Here is a 27,746-nt window from a genome sequence, read left to right on the forward strand (position 1 = left end):
CCCAGTTGTAGGACGACTTTTTGAGCTTGAAAATAACCCGTTAGATGTTTTAAGCATTATCAATAATTCTATCGGACATGTCAACAGTGATTTGACCACAGTGAACCACACAGTAATTAGTAAATATGTTTCTAGTGTCTTTGTTCTTCAATTGACCATATAAAACAGATTGTTTCTGATGGGCTACCTGACGTTGTTGGTTTATGCGAGACTTTTTTAGATTCTAAAAATGATATGCTTTTGGATTTGCAAGGTTATAAAATGGAACGACTGAATCGACAAAAGATGGCCAAGGGTGGTCTTGCTTTGTATATTTCTAATAATCTCCCATATTCTCTTACAATGGATTTATCCAGAAATATCGAAGGTGTCTTTGAGTCAATTTTCGTAGATATTAAATGTGTAGGTAAAGATTTAATTGTTGGTACTATTTATCGATCTCCTAGTGGCTCTATTCGACTGTTTCTACACACCCTTAATGATCTACTGGATACCATCCTAAAATAGTCGACTGAATTAATTATTAGGGCAGATTTTAATATAAACTTGATGGATATAAGGTCTTCTGTATCTTTGGATTTTCTGTCGTCCATGCTTGCCGCAGATACTTTACCTTTTGTATGTATCCCATGTCGCATAACAGAGAGTACGTCATCTCTGATTGACAATATTTTCTGTACGGCTACATTGATCCAAAATTATATTTTAGTGAGCGACATTTCCGATCATTTCGCTGTTTACTCTAGATACTGTTTTGATAAAATGACTATTGAGAGGACTAGTGAGTCTGGTAAGAGGCCTTTTAGGTTTGGTGAAGTGGAATTGATGCTTCTTAGGTCAAGATTGGCAGAAATTTCTTGGGATGGTTTTGAGAGTGATTCTGACTTTTGTAATTTATTTGATACTTTTTATGAGTCTATTAAAGACGCTGTTCTTGATATTTGTTCTGTTTCACCTTCTAATCGAAAGTCTAAGAATGCTTTTCCTCTAAATCCTTGGATGACCCCTGGTCTCCTTAGGAGTTGTAGGAGAAAAAATAATCTCTGGAGGGCCTTTAAGTCTGCTAGCCCTTCAATGAAAGCAATTTGCTTTCAGCGATTTAAAATTTATAGGAATATTTATAATTCTGTGTGTCAAAAGGCCAAGTCCCAGTATTATTTTAATTGTTTTTCAGATTGTGGGAAAGATATACGAAAAACATGGCAGGTTATAAATTCTGTGCTTAGGCCCTCTTTTCAGTCTCCATCAACCCCTTCTTTTTTGGATCTCGATGGCAAAATCATCGAAGGTGAACTGAATGTTCAAGATGCATTTACTTCATATTTTGCGAATATTGGTAAAAGGACCGCTTCGGCTGTTGGTTCTTCTCCTTCAGGATCCAATTTCAGGTCTTATCTTAGGCCACCTTGTATGAAGTCAATGTTTTTGGAACCAGCGATGGAGAATGAAATAGCTAAAATTGTTATGGGATTGAAAAATTGTTTGTCGTCTGGCCCTGATAATATTCCTACTAAAGTAATTAAGTTCATACTTCCTTCTATTATTTATCCCTTAACAAAACTTATTAACCTCTCCTTTCAGCATGGTATTTTCCCGAGTAGTCTCAAGTGTGCTCGAGTCATCACATTATATAAGGGGGGGACACGAAATGATCCAGCCAACTATCGGCCAATTTCTTTGTTGTCTGTGTTTAGCAAAATATTTGAGAAGGCGATGCTTTCTCGTCTTAATAATTTTCTTACTTCTAAAGATTTTTTTCACAATTTTCAATTTGGTTTTCGAGCACATCATTCGACTGAGCATGCTTGTGCAGTTTTACTGAATTATCTTCACTCTGCCATAGATTCCCATTTGATTCCTGCTGCTTTGTTTCTGGATGTTTGTAAAGCCTTTGATTCTTTAACCCACAGTGTTCTTCTATTTAAACTTTCTCATTTTGGCGCAAGAGGTAGTGAGTTTTATTGGTTCAAGTCTTTCTTGTCTGGTAGAATAATTTCTGTTGATCCACTTTTTCGCTCACCATCAAGGGTTGACCAGGGGGTCCCTCAAGGGTCAGTTTTAGGGCCGGCACTGTTTTTAATTTATATAAATGACCTAATTTTTGCAGTTGGAAATAAAAATCCTCTTTATTGCTGTCGTCTATGTCATCCAACAGTCTCCCTTACTCACAACTATAGTTTGCATACCTTGGATTCTCTTGTTACTTTTGCCGATGATACCACCCTTATTACTTCTGGGAGAACTGAGGATGAGGTTCGTACAAAGTTAGTGGACCTCTTTGAGAGAGTTTCAATTTGGTTTGATGCTAACTCTCTTGCCTTAAATGTTTCTAAAACTAGTTTTTTAGTTTTTTCTCGTATATCCCAGGCTTGTCCTCAATTATCTGAAATTCATAAATCCAAAGGCTTTATTAGTAGACCAAAGGATGGCCATGTCCGTTTCCTAGGTATCCTCCTAGATGAAAATTTATCTTTTAAACACCACATTGATTTGATTAAAATGAAGGTATGCAGAAACCTCCGTATTCTAACAAAACTCAAACATATTTTCCCTGGACCAATTCTAAGAATCCTATTTCATAGCTTAATTCATTCCTATGTTTCCTATTGTTCAGTCATATGGATGTCTACTTTCCCTTCTTTTCTCAAACCGCTTTCGAATATTTATGATAAAGCTATAAATCTTATCCAGGATGTAAATCGTTCGGCAACTAAGCGGTTACTTGATATTAAAAATCTTTATATTCTTTCCTGTGCGTCTTTCGCTTTTCTCCAAATCCAAGGTTATATTCCTAGGTCCTTTAGATTTACGTCTTCTTTTGTATCTGATCGGTCAAATTATCAACTCCGTAGTTCTCTAAATATACGAATTCCGCATACACCAACAATAAGATCCAATTTTAATCCTCTTGTTGCGTGTCATTTGACATGGAACACCCTTCCCGATTTGGCTCGAGAATGCCACTCGTTTGGCACCTTCAAAAGACTAGTAAAAAAATACTTGTTTTCATGTGATTAATTTTCTTTACTTTTGCCTGCTGCCAATAGCTTTTTCATTTATTTCTTTTTTTTATTTCTTTTTTTTTCTTGTTTTATTAAGCAAATGCTTTACATGTTAAAAGTTCAAATGCTTATGTTTATATGTTTAAGTATTAATGTTATGTTTATAATGTTTAAATCTTAATTGTTTAAATGTTTAATGTTTATTTGATCTTTTCATAATCCCCCTCCTACAGGCCATGGAGCCTTTGTGGGGATTTGTAGATTGTTATGTAATTATTTTACTGGTATATGGAAAATAAATCTATCTATCTATATATCTATCATTGTAGAAACTTGTTAAACGTCAGTTTGGCTAGTGCAAAAAAAATATTGAAATTGCAAGTCTGACTTGAAAATTCAGATGAAATTAAGTATTACATGCAAGGGTATAAAACTATATAAAAACAGGAAGTCAGGGACAGTGTTGCTGGATGGGGTGCAAATTGTGTGCATTTTGCCTTTCAGAAAGCTGCATTTAAAAATTTTTAAAATTCAGATCTTTTTGGATTGATTTTGGTCCCAGATTCCGAAATACAGGGGAGTACTTTTCTTTTTAGCTTATACCAGAAAGTGAAGCCAAATACTCTGCCTATTTTATGCGTTGCTATATTTTCCTGTGTTTCTGAATCAAACTTGGACGAAGTAAAAATGATATAATGCTTAGTTGTTGAATTTTGTGTAAAATTTTGTGCCAATAAAAAAATAGAAAGTTTTTAAGTCACATCATTTAGTACAATATATTTTACAGAATAAAATTATGCATCCAATTGCACCAGGACAGCCAGCAGAACCAATGAATAGGCATGGTTGTGTTACACCTAGACCTGTAGTGTTACACCTAGACCTAGACCTGTCATTCAGTAAGTTATTACTGGTAGATTGAAACTTCGTTTAGTTGTTTGCGCGTTCCATTAACTTCTTCATTTAGTATTTCCGGGAGATCTCCCAGTAATTCAGAAAGAGACTTATATTTTGTTATAGTTTCTCATACCCACCTGTTCAAAACTGAAGAATAATAGGTAACCTCTCCGTATTGCAGATACTAATCAGTTTTGGCGTTTAATTTTGCTTTTTTGCTTTCTTTATTTTTCAAGTTCTTAAATTTATCTTTTTTTTTTTTTTTTTTTTTTTGACACACAGTCAGGCTCTTTCTGTAAGAGCCTGACTGCGTGTCAATATACAGCTCGCTCATAGCTCCCTGCCGACTAGGCAAGGGTGCAGAAAATAGTCTGGACATCCTCCAAAGAAAGCCGCAATATTTCAATTGATCCAGAATCAAACTTTGTGGCAGAGGGTCATGCACAAGCTTAGGATGTCCTAATTTATACCTGAGATGCTTCATGGGAATTCGGTTTGGTTTGGTTATCTGCCTTGACGTAACAAGCTTTTTCCTCTGAAGTACTGTTGAATACCTCAACAGTGGAGTCAGGGAAACTATTACGTCCATTCCGTGAAAAGTGTCGTTATCATCAAGGGTTTGGACATTGTCATCAACGTCACCAGCTCTGTGCTGTATGCTAAAATATACTCCAGGTCCTTCAATGTTTGTGCTGTTATAAACCAAAGCGTTACACTCACAGAGCTTCGTCTCGTAAAATGACGAACTGACACCCATAGCAGTGACCTTGTCAATTAGAAAGTGGCTGCTTAAACTGATGATACAACTGGAAAGTTAATCCAATTTGAGGAGTCTTTATTTAAAACATTACTTATAGATCGTTTATTAATTAGACCACAACAATAAATAATAAATGTCTTTTAAAATATACATAATAAAAATTAAATACATTTAATAAGGTAGAAACCAAATAACATACAGAGGAAATATATAAAGAGCAAAAGGACAAAAATGAAGCTATATTATTCAAGAATTCATTATCTGTTGAATACCTCAACAGTGCCGTCAGGGAAACTATTACGTCCATGCCGTGAAAAGTGTCGCTATCATCAAGGGTTTGGACATTGTCATCAACGTCACCAGCTATGTGAAGTATGCAAAAATCTCCTCCCGGTCCATCAATGTTTGTGCTGTTAGAAACCGAAGCGTTACACTCACAGAGCTTCGTCTCGTAAAATGACGAACTGACACCCATAGCAGTGACCTTGTCAATTAGAAAGTGGCTGCTTAAACTGATGATACAACTGGAAAGTTAATCCAATTTGAGGAGGCTGTATTGAAAACATTCTTAAGAGAATGTTTATTAATTAGACCCCAACAATAAAGAAGAAAGGTCGTTTAAAATATACATACGAAAAATTAAATACATTTAATAAGGTAGAAACCAAATAACATACAGAGGAAATATATAAAGAGCAAAAGGACAAAAATGAAGCTATATTATTCTTTGATTCATTATCGATTTTACATTTTCTTTAGTACTTCCTAAGCATTTTAGATTTTATTTCTTGTTTTTTAGTACAATACTAAAATCAAAACTAACGTTTTATCCTAGGTATAATCTAGCTTTTGCCCTCTTTAACAGTCAAAACCAAATCCAGCCCGATTGGGACTAAGTCCAGGCAAAGCAATATCCAGGGGCAGGGGTTTGGATTTTTGACCCCCCCTCTTAAAACTGTAAAAAAAATACATATTAAAAATTTTTTGTTTTTTGGGTAGACCCCCCCCCAAAAAAAAATTCTTGCACTAAACACCCCCCCCCCCCCACTAAACACCCACACAAGCTATATTATAAGTTTTTCATTTTTTTTACTAAAATAAATAAAAAATTATCAAGACTTCAAGGAATAAATATCAGTATATGTAAATTAAACTGACAATCAGTGTTTTTTTTCAGTAAAGTGCAAATTATGTTCTGTGTTGCGAGCACTCCTCGTGTTAATTTCTGCTCACTTTGAGTTTTACTAGTTTATTTATTGTAATTAATCAAGAAAACTTTTTGCATAAAACAATTTTTCAAAAAAAGTAAAGAACTCCATTAAACCAAACATGAACAAAAATAGAATAAAATAATCTACCAAGCTTACAACTACCACAAATCAGTATCAATAAATAAATGAAACCCAAAACAAACAGAAATTAGAATAAGTCAAACTCAAAAGGAGCAGAAATTAATCTGAGTAGGGGTCTAAAACCTATTCTTTCTAAAAGCAAGAATATAAATTGTAATTTACTGAAAAAAAATAAAATTAATTTATTGAAAAAAATTTGCTTTGTCAGTTTAAACTACTTATGCTTATATTTATTCCTTAAAATATTAATTAATTTTTGATTTCTTAAAGTTATAACAGTGAAAATATTTAAAAGATTTATTTTCAGTAAAGTACAGATTATATTCTGGTTTTTATAAAGCATTGGTTTTATAACCCTACTCAGATTGCTACCGCAGAACAAATAAATTGTAGTAGAAGGCACCAGACCAATAGTTTAAGTTAAGACAAGGATAAAGACAGGGGATTAGTTAGTCTTGGCTGAAAAGTCCCAAAGTTCAAATAGAAGAAGAACAACACAATAATTTTAAAATACTAAAGGTCCTAATATTTATTAAAACTGTTGCAGCAACTTCTTAACAAAATAAAATTAGTGCAAGCTTTTATACAACCGATTCATTCTCTTGCACATTCTACATTCTAGAAAATCTTTATTCTTTAGATTTTTTTGGCTTGGGCCAAATTAAGATTGCTATAACAAAAACTACTAATACTATTACTGAAGTTACTATTACACTATAACTAAAATTTTATTAAACTATTACTAAAGTTACTACAACAGAACTACCCCATTTTGGCTCTGTTCGAACAGGAACAAGATTTAGAAAATTCAGGACACGATTAATAAGAAAAGAAAATTAGGCTAATAGAAAAGGTTCAGAATTTATCAAAGAATTAAATAATAAAGATATAAAATTTCAAATTTCTTTAATAGAATAAAAACAAATTATTTAATCCGTTCAATTTAATTTTATATGCTCTGGAATAGAAAGGATTTCGATGGAAAAAATTTATCTAAAAAAATACAGGGTGATTCTTTTAGATTATTAACTTTAAAGAACAGTTTTTTCAAAATACTTTTTTCAGCTTTTGGTTACTATTTGTTGCAGTTCACTCTTTACTAGGTTTTAACTACTGCTGCAACCATGATAAATTGGCCCAATAAGTAGCAAACATTTACCTATTTGCAACCTAGTAACCACTAATACGAACGAGAAAATTAAGCTTACATTAAAACCAAGCTTCTGTATAATTCTAGCGTATTTTCTGGCAGCTAATCGTGAGTCTTCTTCTGACTTTGCTCCTTTACAGACAATTCTCCCATTGGCGAAAATTTTTGCGGTTGTAGAGGGCTCTCTAATTCTCATGAAAACGGTTTTGCGCAGTGGATCATAAACGACGTTTGAACCTTGAGAGGCGATCATTTGTAAGTCCAGTTCGCATCCAATCATTGCTGTAGATACAATATTCCTACAACGAAATAATGATAAGAACACTAAAGAAGGGCATATGACTAAAGCCCTTAACAATTCTTAAGATTAGCCTACTAATACTAATGTAAAAGCAGCTAAAATCCTACTTAAGACACAGTTTTTAAGAAATTTGAAGGTAATTAGTGGTACGACATTTCTAAAAGTCAACGCAGCAATGGATTTAGTAGGCTTGTAAACTAAAACGAATTCTATTGCAAATATTCTCTTTTGTACTTGTTACAGCATTGAAAATAAAATGAAAATTGCAGTGAAGTAAAACTTTGAGCAGATAAGCTTTCAGCAATTAATAGCGTTATATATCAAATATTTGGCTTAACTTATTAGTTCTTTCCAAGAATGTTCAAGACACATAGTTTTGATTATAACACTAATGATGCAGTAGGCCTTAGACTTTTATAGTTAAGGAAGGAAGCAGCAGCCAAACTCTTGTTTGTAAAGATTTTTGTTCGGTTTATGCTTGATTAGTGTACGTAATCTATGTTTTAATCATTTAAGATTTAGCTATTCACTTACATTAGTACCTCTTGTATACTTGTTTGCGACGACTGTAGAATTTAATTTCTGTTCGTTTAGGGTTTTATTTATTTGTTAATAGTAAAAGATTTTTCTTTGTTTTAAGCTAGATTTAAATTTTTCAATTTCAGTTTTACCCGTTTGAAGACTTAATTTTTCATTTATGTTAGTACCTGTTGTATGTTTGCTTACTGTGATTATTTATTTAATTTCTAGTCCTTTTGTGTTCCATTTATTCTTTAGTTGTAATTCCTGGTATTATTAAGTTAGAATTGATATAGGTTTTGATTTTTGCTGATCTTAAGTTTATTCTGGCCTTTACTTCTCTTAGAAAACTTCTTTTTTGGAAACTTTCTTTTATTTAATTTGAGAAAAAAGAAAAACACTTAACGCTCTTTGTTAGTTTTCTATTGATTTTAAAGTTAGTTTAAAAAAAAGCATCTCATTGATAAGGTTGAACAAAATAATAGTTACCATTCCTGAAGCAGCTACAAATGGCTATTTTCTGCAACAGGTAGTTAAAAAAAAAATATATTTGTAAATCTTTGGTAACTATTGGCCAAAGTTTCATTTTTGCTAGGTTGTAGCCATCACTACAACCATGATCTAACGACTGCCTTTTTTCACTATCAAACCCAAGTCCAACCCAATATCTAAGACGAAGGACAAGTTCAAAACATCTGAACTGAGAAAAAAGGGTGGGAAAACTACAGCGTGAGACTGGATTAGCAGAAAATTTTGCCAAAATCAATGAATGTGATGGATATTCAAATTCTGAGTATATTATATTTCTTTTGAGCTACTCCACCCACAAATATCGTGAACGAACTAATATCAATGGAAGCTCATTCGAATATAATGTTGCTGCAAGTATTTTTGTATTCTGCAAGTGTTCTACTACAGCATATGTTGCAAATGGTCTATGGTTTTGTTTGTGCATTTCTGGAACAATCAAGAAGAGTATTCGCCACCATTACCTTCAATATTATTATTATCAAACACCTAAAAGATGAAGGAATTTGTTCAACCTACTCATCCAAACACAGAAGGTTTGGGCCTAAAAATAGATTCTTTAAGACTCAAGTCAATCCCGTCCCTCCCACATACAGAGGGTCTTCTAACCTTCCTCTCTGATAGCTGATGCGCGACGATACAATACTCTGTATAATTCCGCAGAGTCACTAATAAATTTACAGATAATTGGCTTGTATTCTTATGATAAAGAACAACCCTCCTTTATCCCTCTAAAACTGGGAATCTAGATCTATAGGTTTTAGATAATTCTAAATTGATTGTTTATCTTAGAATTTCTACTTGAAAGCATTTTGACCCATATGTTTTCGTGTTTTCTTTAGTACTTCTGTAAGCATTTCAGACTTTTACTTCTGTAAATATTTTAGGCTTTTATTTCTTCTCCTTTTCGGTATTAGTATTTCTTTACTTTTCATTGATCTTTTCTAAGAGAATGTTTAGCCTATTATGAACTAGACCACAACAATATACTCGTAGAAGAAATATTAATTAAAAAATATAAACGAAAAAACGAAATAAATTTTAGAAGATAGAAACCAAAGAGCAAACAAAGAAAATATTTAAAGAGCAAAAGGACAAAAATGAAGCTATAGTCTTCAACTGTTCATTGTAGATTTTCAAATTTTCTCTAGTTTTTCTTTAAACGTTTATATTTTCCTTCTGCTGCTTTTCTGTACAATACTAAAATAAAAACTAACGTCCTTAGTCCAAGAAGTGCGTGAAAAAAAGGGCCACCCCACTCAAAAAAATGCACTGATTTCAAATAATAAATATCCAATAATCATAATCAATCATCTAGCTATTTCACATGTATGTTTGTTTCTTGGTTGAGGATGATTTTGAGGAAGTGAAATTAATGTTTTCAGATAAAGGGATACAACAACAAAATTGATACTACCATGAAGTACTAGACCACGGTGATTATGAAATTCACCTTGAATTGAACGTGAAATTAAAAATTTCGATTATCTATTTAGGTTGAACGATGAATATATAACAAATCACTATTAAAATTTACATTGTCGATATAAACTGTATCATTCCAAAGAAGAAATAGTGGATGAGTCAGGAAAGGTCGTTGTGATTTCTCAAAGTGGAATAAAGATTTAACCCCCATTGATTTTGTCCAGAAAAAATTTGCTGAACATAATACAATTAACTATAAAAACCACTTCCAAATATTTGTTGATGGGTCAAAAATGAATGAGAAGGTAGCAAGTGGTGTTTCCCTGCCTCACCTGAAAATTGCAATGGGCGAGAGACTATATAATAATGTATCTATAATGTCTGCTGAGTTAAATGCCATAATCATGGCATTAGAACACCTTAAGGAAAACCAACATTTGATTGCAAATTCAAATAATGTTATTGTATATTCCGACTCTTTATCAAACCTTGAGTTGCTGGCCTCAGCTCCTCAGTATAACTTGGACATTGACACTTATCATTGTCTCAGTATTATAGATAATCTTACTTCAAGTGGCATAAGAACTTATTTTCAGTATATTTCTAGCCACTCTGGCATAAGTGGTAATCATCAGGTTGATGAAATAGCAAAAAATGCTATAAATATTGACCAGCCAAGTGGGAAACCAATCCCGAACAGAGGTATTTACCGATGGAGACTATCAGATGTTAATTTTCATAAGATAAATCTCATCCATTCCCCCATTCCAAATAAGTGTTTTTCAAAATGTATCATAGAATTCGTTCTGGAACAAATGGACTAAATTTTCTTGTAGTCTCGTATAAGTTCTCTAATTCAAATGGTTCATTTCCCGTGTCCCCTCTTTGTAGTCATTATAATATGAAAAATGAAACAATTGACCATTGCCTATTTGAATGTAATATGCTGACGTCTGCACAACAAACCTTGCTTTGTAAACTGCTAAAATGCTTCAAACACCACAAAATCTCAATATCAGCCAAGAGCCTAGCCCACTATACCTGCACACAGAGCATAGAAATCGATATCTATCATCTTATATTTGAACTCCTAGAGTCGAAAGATCTACTGAAAGATATATGAAATTATCTAATAAATATGAGGCAATCAAGCCAGTAGCTCTGTAGCCCACAGAGTGAATCAAAAGGAAAAGGGCTAAATAGTATTACTGAAAAGCCCGCCTGCTGTTAAATAGAAGAAGAAGAAGAAGAGAGATAAAGGTGCAGACTCAGTGAACGAAGGTAGTCGATCTAGGAAGCTTGAAAATTTCTAAGCAGTTATTGGGGATCATTTCCATAAATTTTGCAGGTCTAGCTTCACAAACCAATAATTGAACAGTAATTGTCATCGTTATCGTCACAGGTGAAATTAACTCAGAGGTGAAAATCTTCCCGTTTATCTGAAAACTTCAACTTCGAAACAGATTGCATATTATTTCCAACGTATCTTAACACTAGCCCCAATGTAACTTATGAGTGTGTGAAAGCCACACAGCCGCGAGAGGATTTTTTTAAAATACTTGTATCCGTCTCGGCAACAGTAATGATAAGATCTTTCCAGAAAAGTGACTGATCAAAGATCATTAACGGTGTTGCACTGCATTTTGAACACTATTTGCAAACGATTGCTGAGTGTGGAGTAGATATAAATGGGTTCACTTGGTCTCATATCTACCATGGGTGTAAATAGAAGGGAGGCTTTCTGAAAAACCCTGACTGTATGTCTATATACAGCTCGCTCATAGCTCCCGGCCAACTATGCAAGTGTGAAGAAAATAGTCTGGACATCCTCCAAAGAAAGCCGCAATATTTCAATTGGTCCAGAATCAAACTGTGTGGCAGAGGGTCATGCACAAGCTTAGGATGTCCTAATTTATACCTGAGATGCTTCATGGGAATTCGGTTTGGTTTGGTTATCTGCCTTGACGTAACAAGCTTTTTCCTCTGAAGTACTGTTGAATACCTCAACAGTGGAGTCAGGGAAACTATTACGTCCATGCCGTGAAAAGTGTCGCTATCATCAAGGGTTTGGACATTGTCATCAACGTCACCAGCTATGTGAAGTATGCAAAAATCTCCTCCCGGTCCATCAATGTTTGTGCTGTTAGAAACCGAAGCGTTACGCTCACAGAGCTTCGTCTCGTAAAATGACGAACTGACACCCATAGCAGTGACCTTGTCAATTAGAAAGTGGGTGCTTAAACTGATGATACAACTGGAAAGTTAATCCAATTTGAGGAGGCGGTATTGAAAACATTCTTAAGAGAATGTTTATTAATTAGACCCCAACAATAAAGAAGAAAGGTCTTTTAAAATATACATACGAAAAATTAAATACATTTAATAAGGTAGAAACCAAATAACATACAGAGGAAATATATAAAGAGCAAAAGGACAAAAATGAAGCTATATTATTCTTTGATTCATTATCGATTTTGCATTTTATTTAGTACTTCCTAAGCATTTTAGATTTTATTGCTTTTTTTTTGGTACAATACTAAAATCAAAACTAAGGTTATGTCCTAGTTATGATCTAGCTTTTGACCTCTTTAGCTTTCAAAACCAAATCCCGCAGGATTGGGACTATTTCCAGCCAACCAAATACCCAGGGGTTAGTATTTTTGACCCCCCCTCTTAAAACCTTAAAAAATATAGATATTAAAAATTTTTATTTTTTTGGGTCGCCCCCCCCCCCAAAAAAAAAGATCTTGCACTAAACACCCCCCAAAAAAAAAATCCTGGATATGGCCGTGAGTCCAGGTCTTAACAAAAAAAAGAAAAGTAATGTAAGAATTGGAAAAATCTAGAAAGCTACAATGCGAACTTATCCGCCAATACTGAGTAGTATCTGCAATACTGAGATTTAACCTATTCTTCTGAAGTTTTTAAAAGGTGGGTCTGAGAAACTATAACAAAATATAAGTCTCTTTCCGTATTTCTGGGAGAGCTCCCGGAAATACTAAATGAAAAAGTTAATGGAACGCGCAAACAACTAAACGAAGTTTCAATCTACCAGTAATAACTTACTGAATGATAGGTCTAGGTCTAGGTGTAACACTACAGGTCTAGGTGTAACACGACTATGCCTATTCATTGGTTCTGCAGGCTGTCCTGGGGCTATTTGATGCATAATTTGATTCTGTAAAATATATTGTACTAAATGGTGTGACTGAAAAACTTTCTATTTTTTTATTGGCAAAAAATTTACATAAAAGTCAACAACTAAGTATTATAGCGTCTTTACTGCGTCAAAGTTTGATTCAGAAACACGGGTAAATAGAACAACGCGTAAAATAGGTAGAGTATTTGGCTTCCCTTTCTGATACGAGCTAAAAAGAAAAGTACTACCCTGTATTTCGGACTCTGTTATCGCAATCAATCCAAAAAGATTGAATTTTACAAATTTTGAGCTCCAGCTTTCTGAAAGGCAAAATACAAACAATTTGCACCCCATCCGGCAGCACTGTCTCTGACTTCCTCTTTTTTTCTATTTTTATACTCTTGCATGTAATGCCTAATTTCATCTGAATTTTCAAGCCCGACGTGTAATTTTAAATTTTTTTTGCACTAGGCAGACTTGCGTTTAATAAGTTTCTACAATGAGGAGTTGGAACCTCAGATCAATTTCTCTTTAGTACAGAAACAAAACGGATTCACAGCGTCAGTCGATGGACAGTCACAATCCTTCCAGAGATCGAACCAAAATTTTACGTTAAGGTAAGAAAAAACAAGCCCAGTGCTTAAGAACTGCCTGAAATATGATCCTAAGGGATTTTCAGAAATTGGGCGGTATGATTTCCAATAAAAGACTGATATAATAGGATTTTTTCCATATAGCTATTCGTTCTAAGTCTCATGTACTACTTTGCCTATTTAATTGATCTTCGCAAAAGATAGAAGGATGTCTAAACTATACTCGGAATAAAACACATCGAAGAGGAATACATATCGAAATTGAAATAGAATATTACTTAAGTCTAGAAACACTGAAGTATTGATATTTTACTTGGCAAATATCTGCAATCAGATGAACTGATTCTATACTAATCACTACGGGTTCTTAGCCGAAGAGGAATTACGTAATTATTCTGTTCTTTGAAACCGTGCAGTTGGAAAGAAGATGTAATAGGGAGATGGTCAGAAATAATCCCCACCAATTCAGCAGCAAGATTGAGGGATATAGCGGCATGATTTAGATGAGAAGTTCAAGCAGAATTTGATGCTAAGGTTTATGTCTTGGAACATTAATGAAGCCTATTTTAATAAAGTACCAGTGCTAAATGATCTTATTTCTAGATATTATGCTATTTTTATTATGAAGCGTTTTATATCTAAGCTTTGTTGGTGTTTTGTTTTATTGTTCTTATGGCTAAGGGCAATACAATAAATAAAAACTTCTCTTTGAAAATCTTTTTTTAATAAATTGAGTACTTAGCGACTGGGTATAAGATTACCATCATTTTTCAAGCTGTCTTGTGGCTGTTGTTGGATGGACCGGATGACCTGAAGATTCAATTAGTTCAGTTGTAAATCCCTCTATTGGTATACCGGTGTCAACACCATAAACCACGTATTTATAGGACTTTTCTACTTGTTCAGAAGGGGCAAAGATTTGGAATCCTTAATGATTTATTCCTTGGACTTGAAAGAACAGAATCAGTAGCCTTGTGAGAGGTACAATCAACATTTATCAGCATATCTTTTAGGGACACTACTTCAAAAGTGGAGTTAGCTAGTAAAAAAATAGGCTTTCTAATATCACTTGACTACTCCCTAGTCAAGGTTTAACCATTTGTTTTATTGATGTTCACAATGTAATAGCATTGCTGATCTAAAGAGCTAGGAAGCGATTCAATTGGTTTGAAATCATAAGGGAGTTGTATAATCTCGGGGTTTGGTCCTTTAGGGGGTGATCTAATTTCTTCGTTGTTTGTTTTTAAACAAGGGGCTTCACAGGTACTTTTCGCTTGAGGGATGTTTCTGGCTTGTATCCCCTGAAGAAGTGTGGGTGATTTAGACATTGGAGTCGGGGGGGGGGGTGGGGGTGAGATGGTACGGTCTGTTTTAAGGCTTGAAAGGTGATACATATATATTTTTTAGGAGGGTACAGTGTGGCAGAAATTAGCCCGTTGGAACTAAAAATCTCACCTCATTCCTTTCACTGTTCAGAACTATGATTCAAATCATTTATTCCAATTTACAAGAATCAAGGTCACTAATATCACTTAGGAAAGTCCAGGGACATGCACGGTCTGTAAATGTTCAAGTTGCACATGGGGAATTTCGACTGGCAAATACCAAGAGTGAAAACACCAATTAGATGTTAACATAGTGGAAGCAGTTCATAGTTTTAATTTCAATTGCAACTGAACCAGTATTTACCTGAATCCTAGGCAACTGAACTACTGCAACTGAACCGCCGTACAAATGGAATCTTTTGCCCTTGGGCCCCCGTGCAGCTGAACCCCGTGTAACTGAACCCTTGTATAACTAAACCCACTTTCAACTGGCCCCCTACACTGCTGAACACCGTGTAATTAAATTCTCATGTAACTGAACCCGTGTATAATTGACTCCCCGTTTAACTGAACCCTCGTGCAACTTAATCCAATTTAACGGGGAGCCCTCGTGTACCTCAACCCCGTTTAACTAATTTCCAATCAACTAAACCGCCGTTTGACAGAGCCCCCATGCAACAGACCCTTTGTATAACTGAACTCTTGTGTAACTTAACCTACCGTGCAATTCAACCCCATTTAACTAAATCCCATTTAACTAAACCGCTATGTGACTGAACCCCCGTGCAACTGAACCCTTGTATAACTGAAATCTTGTGCAACTCAACTACTGTACTTACATTGGGTAAAACACTAGTTATGATATAAATGACAGTCAAGATGACTAATAAAAAGCTTGGTTTTGTTGTCTCAAAAGCATAGAAAATCTGATATCACTAATTCTTAAAGACAGATTTATTTCTCTTTTTTATTTTTGTTATGGAATAGTTACTTCGCCCTGTTACTGTATACGTTTCAAGGTGTTTACCCCTGCTCTTGCATGGGAAAACCCTTCCTGGGGGAAAAAAACCCTCATCTAAAATATGTTATTACATATTTATATAAGTTACTAGAGTTTTGTTATTTTTATTTTAGTTTAATATTGATAAGTAAAGTAGAGATGAGTACTTAATATGTAAATCTTGCCCCCTTATTCTGTTCTAAAATGTTCTTCTCATTAACAATCCTCCAGAAACTCCCACCCTTTCTGAAAACTCCCACTAAAAACATGTTTTATGTTTCCCAATAACAAACACTATCTGTAAACAGTGGACAAATTGCAAAGCTTGAAATTAAAAAAGGTACTTTAACTTCTGCAATTGGGTTTTCTGATTATTTTATAGCTAGGGAGAGAAGGAGATACTTCAAAGGGTGCATTTTAATTCCAAGACAACATTAAATCATGTTGTCTCAGATTTATAACAAATTGCCTGAGTTAACAAGCCCTTCGGGGTTACCTTAACTGCTAATCAGTTTAACCCTTTTTTTCTCCACCTTCATACGATCCAATTTGCAAATACTATCTGGCTCTGTTTTTTCCCTATTATTCAATTAATATCGTTCGTATAGTCCAATTCGCGAATCCCTTATCCCTTTTTTTCTTCACCTTCATAAGATTCAATCACTAATTAGAATCATTCACGCTCCTATTATTCAAACATTAATTAATATCGTTCAGAGTCCAATTCGCAAATGCTAAACCTTTTTTTTTGTAAATAGTTATTTTTTTGGTAAATGATTCAACAGCATATTGGCATCAATTCTAGACATGTTACATTCTTAATCAAACTACTCTCGAGTTAAGGCAGTTGTCCAATAAATATTTGATAGCATATACTTCAAAGAAATGGAACAGGTGTCAGAGGATACTCACTCTCTTTGAAAAGGTGAAGAGGAATGTAAAGTAAGCAAATAGCACAGGAAGGAACATAAGGCAAGCAAATCCATAAGTACAGGCTCGAGAAAGGTGCCAAGGAACGTAATCTCCCCAAATAGCACAGGAAGGAACATAAACTCTTAGAATAGCATAGGAAGGAACATAAACCCTTAGAATAGGATAGGAAGGAACATAAACCCTTAGAATAGCATAGGAAGGAACATAAACCCTTAGAAAAGCATAGGAAGGAACATAAACACTTAGAATAGCATAGGAAGGAACATAAACGCTTAGAATATCATATGAATGAACATAAACACTTAGAATAGCATAGGAAGGAACATAAAACCTTAGAATAGCATAGGAAGGAACATAAAACCTTAGAATAGCATATGAAGGAATATAAACCCTTAGAATATCATATTAATGAACATAAACCCTTAGGATATCATAGGAAGGAAAATAAACCCTGAGAATATCATAGGACTGAACATAAACCCTTAGAATAACATAGTAAGGAACATAAACCCTAAGAATATCATATGAAGTAACATAAACACTTACAAGATAATAGGAAGGAACATAAAGCCTTAGAAGAGCATGGGAAGTACCATAAACTCTTAGAATAGCATAGGAAGGAACTTAAAGCCTTAGAATAGCATAGGAAGGAACATAAACCCTTAGAAATTGTACCTACTACTCTACTCATATACTTTGTTCATCCCACAATCCAATAAGGGCGTCACCTCTCAAAGAAGAAGAGTCAAAAGGAACTCCCTTTGGTCTTATAAATGATAAAACAGATGGGATACAATAGTCTTAATACTTTCATTTTCAACAGATTTTATGTTGGATCAATTTTCAATGATTATTTTGCGGTTTCTTGTAACTTTTACGATTTCTTTCACCAATTATTATATCTTCGATTTCCCCTGAATAACTTTATACCGATACCACATACAGCCCTTCCCCAGGAACTACGGAGGGCCATATTGTAATCAAAACCATATATATTAGACCTTTGAACTATGTTAAACAAAATGGCTATCTCAAAATCGTTATAGGACTAGTTTTGGTCTATAGGGTGGGGGGCTATTTGTCCTCCAATCTTTTTGGTCACTTAAAAAGGGCACTTACAAATTTAAGTCCCTTTTAATGAGCTACTACACACTCTATGATGCTCTGGCCACCCCCTAGCCTTCCTAGAAAAAAAAAGAAAGTAAAAAGAGAGAAAGACCAGTGCTTTCCATGCAAAAAAGTCATTTTTCCTTGGTGTTCATGGTGGGGGACTGTAATTATTCTACAGAAGGTTTTGGACCATGCTGATTCCAATGGTGCCCTTCTTATTTCGATTTGACGCCATTTTCAAGGGCTTTCAGGTTCTTTTTCGAAATCATCATAAATTTCTTTTCGCAATTAACTTTTACTTCTAAGATTAACCAAAACAATGGTTACCATTCCTGATTCAGTGTCAAATGGCATTGTTTTCTCACTAGACAGTTTTTTTTAAAAACAAGTTTTTCAACTTCTGATTACTATGGGTTGTGGTTCGCTCTTTGCTAGGTTGCAGCTGCCGCTGCGAAAAAAAAACTTTGCCGCTGCAACCATAAAACAAATTCACATACCTAGAACTAATCCAATGAAAAATATTTGTCTAGTATTCCATTTTAATTTTAACAAGTTTTCAAGTCTTCAGATGCAGATGGTCATGAAGCGGGACACTTCCCAATTCTTCGTTTTTTTACCTCCTTTTCGGATTTTTCTTGTTTTAACCAATCAGACACTCTTGCCTGTGGGATGATATAAATATATCCATTTTAAAATATGGTTAACAAGTTTTCATGTCTTCACTTCCAGGGCTGCCAACGTTAGTAGGATTTTACTGGATCTAGTGAATTTAGAGGATCTAGTAAATTTCCCGAAATCTAGTAAAAACTAGTAAAGAGTCATGATTTATAATAAACAAAACTTTTTTTTTATTTTCCATGAATTCAGGGAAAAAAATTATCGTAAATATATGACAATTTACAATTTATGCTTGTCTGTTTTATAATTTTACGTGTCTGTCTCTTAAAGAGACAGACAAGCAAGCAGTCACCTATTTTCATAAACAGAAACTTCACTTCCGGTGTCTAAAGGTTGACAAAATCATCTTTCTGTGTATCAAATCTTACTAACTAAAATTGAAGCTATAATGACCCTTGGAATCTATTGGAATCAAAATAAAAGCCAACCACCCAAGGTGATTAGGTGAGTCTCCTCAGTTTCAAAATTTTTATTGAAGAAAACAAAATACTACTACTACTAAAAACCCAACGCAGCACCAGGCCGCCTGAGGCCAACACTGCTACGCACTCTCCTCCTCCGCCCCAATCTATTTAAAGCATCCCTCTTTACATTCTCCCAGGAAGTTCCCATTTCCTTTTCTGTATGACATCCTTCCACCCCCACCGCGGAAGACATACATTCTGTTTATCCCTAGAAAGATGGCCAAAAAGGACAATCTTCGGCAATCTGTCATCCTTCATCTGCAGGACGGTGCCCTAGCCATCTCAACCTTTTTCTCATTACACCCCTAGAAAGCGGAATTGAACCACAATTTCCGTGCAGCCTACTGTTTGAAACACGGTCCGTCAGCCGTGTACCCAGAACAATCCGTAGTCAATTTCTCCATATTACAACTAGCAAAGCTTCATTCGTTTTTCGGAGCACCCCTGCTTCAGAGCCATATTTAACCTCTGTCATCACTGTAGCTTCCAATATTCTAATTTTTGTTTGCAGACTCATCTTCCGTTCTCCCAAACTTTTTCTTAACTGTGAAAAAATCCCTCAGCCTTGGCTATTATACTTTTACTGCTCCTACAGTCTTTCTGAATAATACTACCAAGTTGAGTGAAGCATCCTTTGCATACAACAGTGTATAACAATCTTTTGGTAGGAACATATGGTAGAAAGAATGTCACTGTCGTAGATTCATTCCTCATCTTTTTTTAACATCTGTTAGATATCAAAGTAACTTCTTCTTTTTTGAAGGTGGAAAACAAATTTAAATGGTCGGAAGGAACGAATGTCACATGCTCGTGGTTTGATAACGAGGATGAAGAAGGCTCAGAAGATATTGATTGTTTTGAACTACATGATCTCTACTCTCGACCGAAAAAATTCAGAAATGGGTCAATTAAGGTCTGTTCTGTTTTTTTTTGTTTTTTTTTATATAATTAAATAAACAATCAATGCAAACAAACATACAATAGATATCAATGTAAATGAATAAATAAATCTTAAAACGAGTGAAACTTAAATTGAATATGTAAATCGAACTTGAAACAAACAAAAATCACTACAAACAAGAGTTTGGGCATCGCCTCCTTCTCTGACTGTAAAAGACTAAAACCTACTGCGTCATTGGCGCTTTACTGAAAATTATATGTCTTGAACAGGCTTGGAAAGTATAAAAACATCAAATTGAATATTTGATGTATAATGAAATTAATTGTTGAAAGAGCCGTCAGTTCAAGAATTTATTTCACTATAATTTTATTTTATTTTCAATGCTGTAAGAACTGGGAAAGAAAATATTTGTAATATAATTTGTTTTCAGTTAAGCGCCAAGGACGCAGTAGGCTTTTGGTTTTTATTTACAGTTAAAGAAGGAGGCAGTATCCAAACTCTTCTTTGTAGTGAAACTATATTCGTCTTGAACAACTTTAGATAGAACTAATAAATTAAACTGAATATTAGATGTATAATGATATTAATTTCTGAAAGCTCATCAGTTCCAAATTCTAGTATAATTTCAATGTTTATTTTCAGTATAAAGTGCAAAAGAAGATGTTTGTAATAAAATTGGTTTTCAGTAAAGCGCATATGAGGAAAGATCATTTTCAAATTAATACCTCTGTTTGTGCTGCATCATCAGTCAGTTGATGACTAAAAAAAATAGGATGGGGCCTTACTTAATTCCTTGGGTCGCTCTATATTTAATGTCTTGGAAGTTAGATCTGTCCCCGTGGTCGAATCCTGTGCACTGTTGATGAACAGAAAGGAAACTTGCAATGGTACATAAGAGAAACTGCAAGACTTCCAGGGCACAGGCTTCATTGATCACAGTCTCATGATCAAGCAGATCAAAAGCTTTCACGAAATCAGAAATGATTATTTCAGCAAATGCCTCAGGATTTTCTAGGTGCTCTGGTAGATCATGAAGTAATCTGACCTGATAGTGAGTTTTGCTGTGTCCTCGACGAAAACCGAACTGCATACGATCGATTTTATGTTCTACTTCTGCTAGTAGCCACTATAAAACAAGATCTTTAAAGACTTTTGAAATGATGGGTGTATTTGAAATTGGCCTGAAATCGGATGGTGAGGTTGGTGATTTTTTTTATGGAATTGGTGTGATAATCGCCTTTTTGAACTTATCTGGTAAAAAGCCTTCCAGTACGCACTGGTTATACACCATAGCCAATGGTGTAGCCAGTAGGGGGGAGCATGAGTGTATCACCCTTATAGGAATTTCACCAGGGTACAAGGCTTTCCTAATGTCTAGGTTTTCGAGTTTGTCTTGTACCTGGGAAACTGTAATAATGGGGATGGTTTCGATTGGACCATTCTGTGGTATAGTCTTGAGGGGAGGCTGTTGGTGGCAAATATTTGAAAAGTATGCATTAATTGCTTCTGCGGTTACATTCTCTCTTTGCTGGTACGTCAGGATGGATTTAGACTTCTAATGTGCCATGAGTGTCAATACAATTGTTAGTAAATTTCTTGGGTTACTTGCCTACTACGTAGCACAATGTGTTTACAAAGAAATTAATCTATAGTCAAATAGGAGTATAGTTATTGATTATCTTACTTTGCGTGTCTTCAGAGATTTGCGTTGTATAGTAAAGCGAGTATCTATCCGCTAGGGTTGTGGTCATTGTCGGAGTAACCAATGGTTTATTATTTGCTCTAATTATAGCTCGCTTTTCAGGGAAGTATCGTTCGTACTCTCGAATTGTTTGTTCATAGAAGAATTTGTTCATGCTGTTAACAGCTTTGTTTTAAAAAAGGTGGAACCAGCATACTGATTTGAGTCATTCTCTGTGGCCAATTCTACCTTCTTTAGCAAGTAGACAGTACGTGAACGGGGTTGGCTTAGTAGGTCTCATTGTTGACTTTGGCCGTAATATAACTGTTCCATGGTCACTGTTTGAGAGTGGGGCTTCCACCAAAGGATCTAAGTAGAAATCACCAAGTGTAGTGAAGATCAAGTCAAGGGTGTTTTCTCCCCGTGTTTTCACTTTACCTATTTGATGCAGGGCTGTAGATCTTTCGATCCAGTTTGCCTTGAGGTCGTTGAAGTCCCCACAAAGAAAGATTCCTGCATATGGATATTTTGTTCTGTTGAAGTCGCAACTTTGTTGGAGGTATTCCACTAGTTGTCGCCGATATGGTCCTCTTGGTGGGAAATATACAATGGCGTATATCAATGACAACACTTGCCGAGGTAGGCCTTATGGTCGTGCCCACTGCCACGAAACTTCGATGTCATGGTCCTTTGGTACTGCAACATCCAGAATCCTATGAGGCATATTTTCTTTGCAGTAGAAACCGACTACTGCATCACTGCAAGAATATTAATTAGAATGACAAGAAGAACCGAGTGAAAGAAACTAGACCAGCCGTAATAGCTGAGACTAGCAATAAAATTGCAGGACTTTTGTCGTAACTAATTTAGCAGAAAAAAAGCGGGCTAAAATGTCGTATCCATTTTTCGTTTGACTTAGAAAATCTTATCCAACAGGACCAACATTCTACCAACAACTCTCCCTGAATAGCGACATTAAATTGGCGTTTCATTTGTTTTTCTATATACCATAAGTTCACCTCCACAAAAATCTGATTTTTTCAATTGAGTTTTTCTCGGAATTTTAAGAAGGGTTGTTACAACATTCTTGCTTTCACAAGGTGATTTTTTTAGTATGTCCCAACTGCAAGAAGGACTCCCGGCCAACGGCATAGCATCAGGAGATCAGCAGTTGAACTGCATGGACGTCATTGGTCTGAAAGAAAAGTTTTTTTTTAGCATTTGCCCTTATTAATTATGACCTTGTCTGCCCTTATCTTTACTGTTCTGTTTTTTCTTGTTCTTAGCTGTAAATTATATTCTTAGATATTTTTTTTCTCTGGTCCTGGGTAATCATTTTACCTTAATCATATAAATTCTTTTTCTAATATTTCTGAATTAGATTTTTTTTTTGTGGATTAACAGCATTTTAATATAATACATAAAATACCTAAAAAAAAAAAATTACATGTGCTAAAGAATATATACAAATACATAGAATTATAAAATTTTTTTATTTTTAACCACCTGTTATTTATTAAAAAGTGTTGTTCATTCATCTTAAGAAGGTTACTTACACTTGAGGTTGATGAAGGGCCGGGTCCTATCACTTGAACTTCTATCGTGTCTTCTGCGGCTGCCCGTTGCTTCTTTAAATCTCGTTTCTTGTGTGCTTCAATGGCAGACATCAAATCCTAAAATACACACACATACAAATATATTTTGGCGATATTCGCGCATTTTCTCTTCTTGGGAGGAAAACGAGCAGAAGAGGGGAGGGCACCTGTTGCAACGGCCGTAGAGGTACCTGCCGAGTCCTTTGACTCTTAAACTGCGGGGAACAGGTAGCGGGGCTCTATGCTTCCCTCGTTTTCCTCGACATAAATGACCCGATCCAAGACAGCCAGGTGTAAAACTAATAGGGAGAGAACCGAGGATTTGAAGTACCTCGTTGCTATCAGTTGGGCAGAGAAACATGGATCTAGAATTGAAGCAAGAGAGTACAGCCTGTAAGGAGGAGCGGGACTCAGTATGATGAAAAATAATTATTAACTAAGTCAGGTGCATGTAAAATGTCAATGAATCTGACATTTGTGTCTTTAAGGGGACAATAATTAAAAAAAAATATATTTGATAAATTGAACAAAAGTGCCAAGCCTATCTGGAAAACTTATAATTTCAGAGACAGATCCCCTCCCCCTTCGTTGGGCGCGTCTGTCGATATTAAGTTTTTGAAGCTTTCTATGGTTAAAAATGAAACATTAAACGGACTTGTCACATATTCTATTGACTGTTAAGGTCTGGATTCAAAATCCGTTCATTGATTTTTCATTTGTTTTATTTTAGGCGATTTGGGCACCAGGTGGTACAGTGTAGGTTTTCTATTCCTCAGCTATTTTTTTTTCTCCTTATTCTCTATGAGATTTTGTCTGTTTTTTTTGACATGAAAAATTACTCAATTACCACGCTGCCCCCCCTGGGGTATTGATAAATAGTCTAAAGCCTATATTTCATTAAATGCATAGGCTAAGAGAGTTTGTAACTGATTTCAGGACTAGTGGAACATTCTACCTTATCCATATGTTTATCCTCTTTTTGAATGTTGGCTGATTATTAATTCACCCGTGAATTTAGAGCTAAAGTGTTGTCAAATTATTTTATTATTACTCATGGAATCATTTAGGTTTATGCTATGTAGTGTCCAAACATACTTTTTGTTAATTGATACCACTGGTGTAGCCTAAGGAAGTATATTCAATAGCAAAACTAGAAAGACAGTCTAGCATTCTATTCCCCATGCACTACTCTTTCCAGATCTTTTTATTACCCTCGTCAGTACACCCCAGTTAGCCTCCCTCACTTCAAATGTTTTAGATAGGCTAGACTAGTTCTAGTCTGTGCAAAAGTTTCCTGGCTGTACGAGTACTTATTTAAATTAGATTTATTTGGCATTCCAGATCAACTATTAGCCTACATGCTAAATAAGCACACAAAATTCACCCCGAAACCTGTGAAAAATTGTCAGTATAGCCTGGGACAAAATATGGTCCATTAGGGGTTATATAATGTAACCATGATAATTGTGACTAAGTATTAATGATCGTAAATTTATAGCAGTTTAAATTACTGACCTAGGAATAAGGTGGGTAAAATTCTGGACAAGCTTCTTTTTGCTATCTTGGAAAAGGATCAGGTTCGGAAAATGACACTGGTGCTGCACTACCTATTCGCAAAAAAGTGATTATACAACAACACAAGAATTCCATGGCCAAGTATAAATTGTCAGATGTTTCCCTCAAATTTTTGAGGATTTTTCCTAAAATTTTGTTAAAATGCGTGGATCTACAACTGTGTAAGTTTTAAATTTACCCCTGCCTGAGGGGAATTTTCTCCTTAGTCCTATGTCGGTTGTTTAAACTAATTAAAGAATAAAATATAGAGCCTATTATAAATTTTCAGTTTAATGGAATTTTAAAATAGCCTGTAAGGCAAATTTGGAGCATTAACAACCTTGCTGTTAAATTTGAAAATCTTATCAGAGATAACAGTGATTTCAATAAGTATTCAAAAATTTTTCAAATTTTCTCTTGACAAATGGGCTGGACATTTTCCTTATGATTGTGTGATCTCAATATAACAATTGTGTAAATTTCAGTACTGTCTGCGTTTTAAAAAATTGTAGAAAAAGCATTGTATATTTTGATATATATATATATATATTTTTTGAAGAATCAGAATCGTTTTTTAAGTTTGAGTTTGTATTTCAAAAGTGACTTGGGATTCAACAGACCATGATTGTCATTAACCAGTTTGTGAATGATTGTATTAATAATTAGAACTTCTTGCAAGCCTGTTAAGGAATTTCTGACACCACACTTGCTAATCATGATAAAAATTAAAATCTTTAAGAAAGGAAAAAAACGAGGACAAATAACAGCCAGTGAAAAAATATGAAAAATTTGCAAATATTTTATGTTTTATGCAAGAATCTTCTTGGACATTCAAAAAGCGTTCGACTCAATTTGTCATTTGATATTATAAGTACAAAAATTTGGGGGCTCGTAGCAAAAGTATTCGATTTAGTAAAATCCTATATTTCCGAGATAACACAAATTTCTCCAATTAATTAGTTTACTTCTCTTTTCCTTCAACTGTTGTCGTCAATGGCTGCACTCAGGGTACACTTCCTATCCCTCTTTTTTTTCTTATTTATATTGACGATCTGTGTTTTGCTACAACCTCAGTTTCTTTATACCCAGTTTGCTGATGATACTGCTGCTTCTGTGGTTGTTAAATCTTTAAATGAGCTTCAAATAGATATTTCACATACATGCAGTCGTATTTCGAAATTTATTGATGACAATAAACTTGTGCTTAATAAGAAAAAAACTAAACTTATTATTCTTTGTAGAATTTGGTGAAGCTTTACAAAACTAAATAATATTTGATTTATGCTTTAAGACAGTTTATCTTCTATTTAATTATTCATATTTATTCTATATTTTGGGTTGTTTTTTTACTATAATCTCTCAATTTTAAGTCATTAATTTATTCTAAAAAAAAAACTTTTTAATTTATTAACTTACTTTAAAAAAAACACACGACAAGAATACTATTAAATAATAAATTAATCCGGAAACAGACAAAAATTAAACAATTAATGTACAACAAGCCTTAATATCACTCGTACTCTACAATTATATATAACATGGATAGTTACAGTAGTATCTTTGGGCTAGTAGGATATATTATTATATCCTTCGTCTAGGCCTAGTTTCTCGAGTTTTCCTGGTAGAGTGTAAAGAGGAGGCTTTGAATAGATTAAGATTGAGGGGAAGCGCGCGTAGCTGTGTTGGCCTCAGGTGGCTTGGTGTTGCAAACAGTTGTTAGTAGAATTGTCAGTATATTATCTGATTAGATATAGGATATGGGAAGAGGTGACATGACAAGACTTATGAGAAAGTAGAATTGTGAGGAAGGGGGTAAAGTGTGAACCTTTGAGTAGATTGGAGTAGAGGCGTGGCGTGCGCAGCTCTGTTGGCCTCAGGCGGCTTGGTGCTGTGATGAGTTGTTAGTATTAGTGGTAGTATATTATCTGATTAAATACAAAAGAAATTTAAATCATTCAAATTTAAATGATTTAAATCAAAAGAGATTCTGCCTTTTACTGTAGTAAAATTTAAAGCATTTTCAATTTGTTGTAAAATTACGATGACAATATAATTTTTATACCTCCTAAAAGCTGTATTAATATTGAAATTCGTGCCAAAGTTCCTAAGAATTAGTTTAACATGTATAATTTTTGGAAACTGTTTAAACATGAATAGTCTGAAATATAATAAAAATTGCGTTAAAAGCACGGGTTTTTCTATTTGTGATGCACTTTTTTCCGATAAATTTTTTGGGACGCATTTGATATATTTGTCAGTTTTTTTGTTGACACAGCTGCAGAATTTTCTCTGGAAATCGGCATACTACCATTTTCGGAGCCAAAAAAAAACTCTGGTTAGGTTACGACTGCAATAAAAATTTGTTTAGGGCCTTTATTATGGAGAATTTGGTCTCTTATGCTCTTTGTGTTTCGACCTTATAGTGTATTAAGTTGGTTTTTTACTGGTTTTAGTGATCGGTATTTTACTTATTTGATTTTGTATTTTAGGAAAGGATTTTTGTCATTTAGTCAATCTATTCGATGAGTCTTTGGTTGACGATCATGTCACTGTAAGTTTTATGACATATTATCTAATGTTTCTCAACCCTAATTTTACGCATTTTTAATATTCTTGTGTAAAGATGAAAGATGTGGGAACAGTTGACTGTGCATCAAGAACTCCATTATTGAAGAGTGAAGGGAAAGAAACACCACCTCGACGGGTACCTTTTTCGACATTGACAAAAATATTAGGGGTTGGTGCATAGACTTGAGAGCTGTCAACTATAGCTATTGCGGAAGTATTAGGCGAACTTTAAGACGATAATTCATGTCTCGATCTTATCGGTAATTTCTGA

General features: G+C 34.6%; 1 long non-coding RNA gene across 1 annotated transcript; it reads left to right on the forward strand.

Moving 5' to 3' along the window:
* Positions 1-3,792: 3,792 nt before the first annotated feature.
* Positions 3,793-20,109, forward strand: LOC148942387 (uncharacterized). Its single transcript, XR_016143143.1, has 3 exons — positions 3,793-3,901; positions 7,249-7,416; positions 19,940-20,109. It is a non-coding gene; the product is annotated as an uncharacterized LOC148942387 (long non-coding RNA).
* The last annotated feature ends 7,637 nt before the right edge of the window (positions 20,110-27,746 follow it).

This window comes from Artemia sp. Qi Xiang Cuo, chromosome 17, assembly GCF_049724085.1.
Source record: "Artemia sp. Qi Xiang Cuo chromosome 17, ASM4972408v1, whole genome shotgun sequence".
Classification (NCBI taxonomy): Eukaryota; Metazoa; Arthropoda; class Branchiopoda; order Anostraca; family Artemiidae; genus Artemia; species Artemia sp. Qi Xiang Cuo.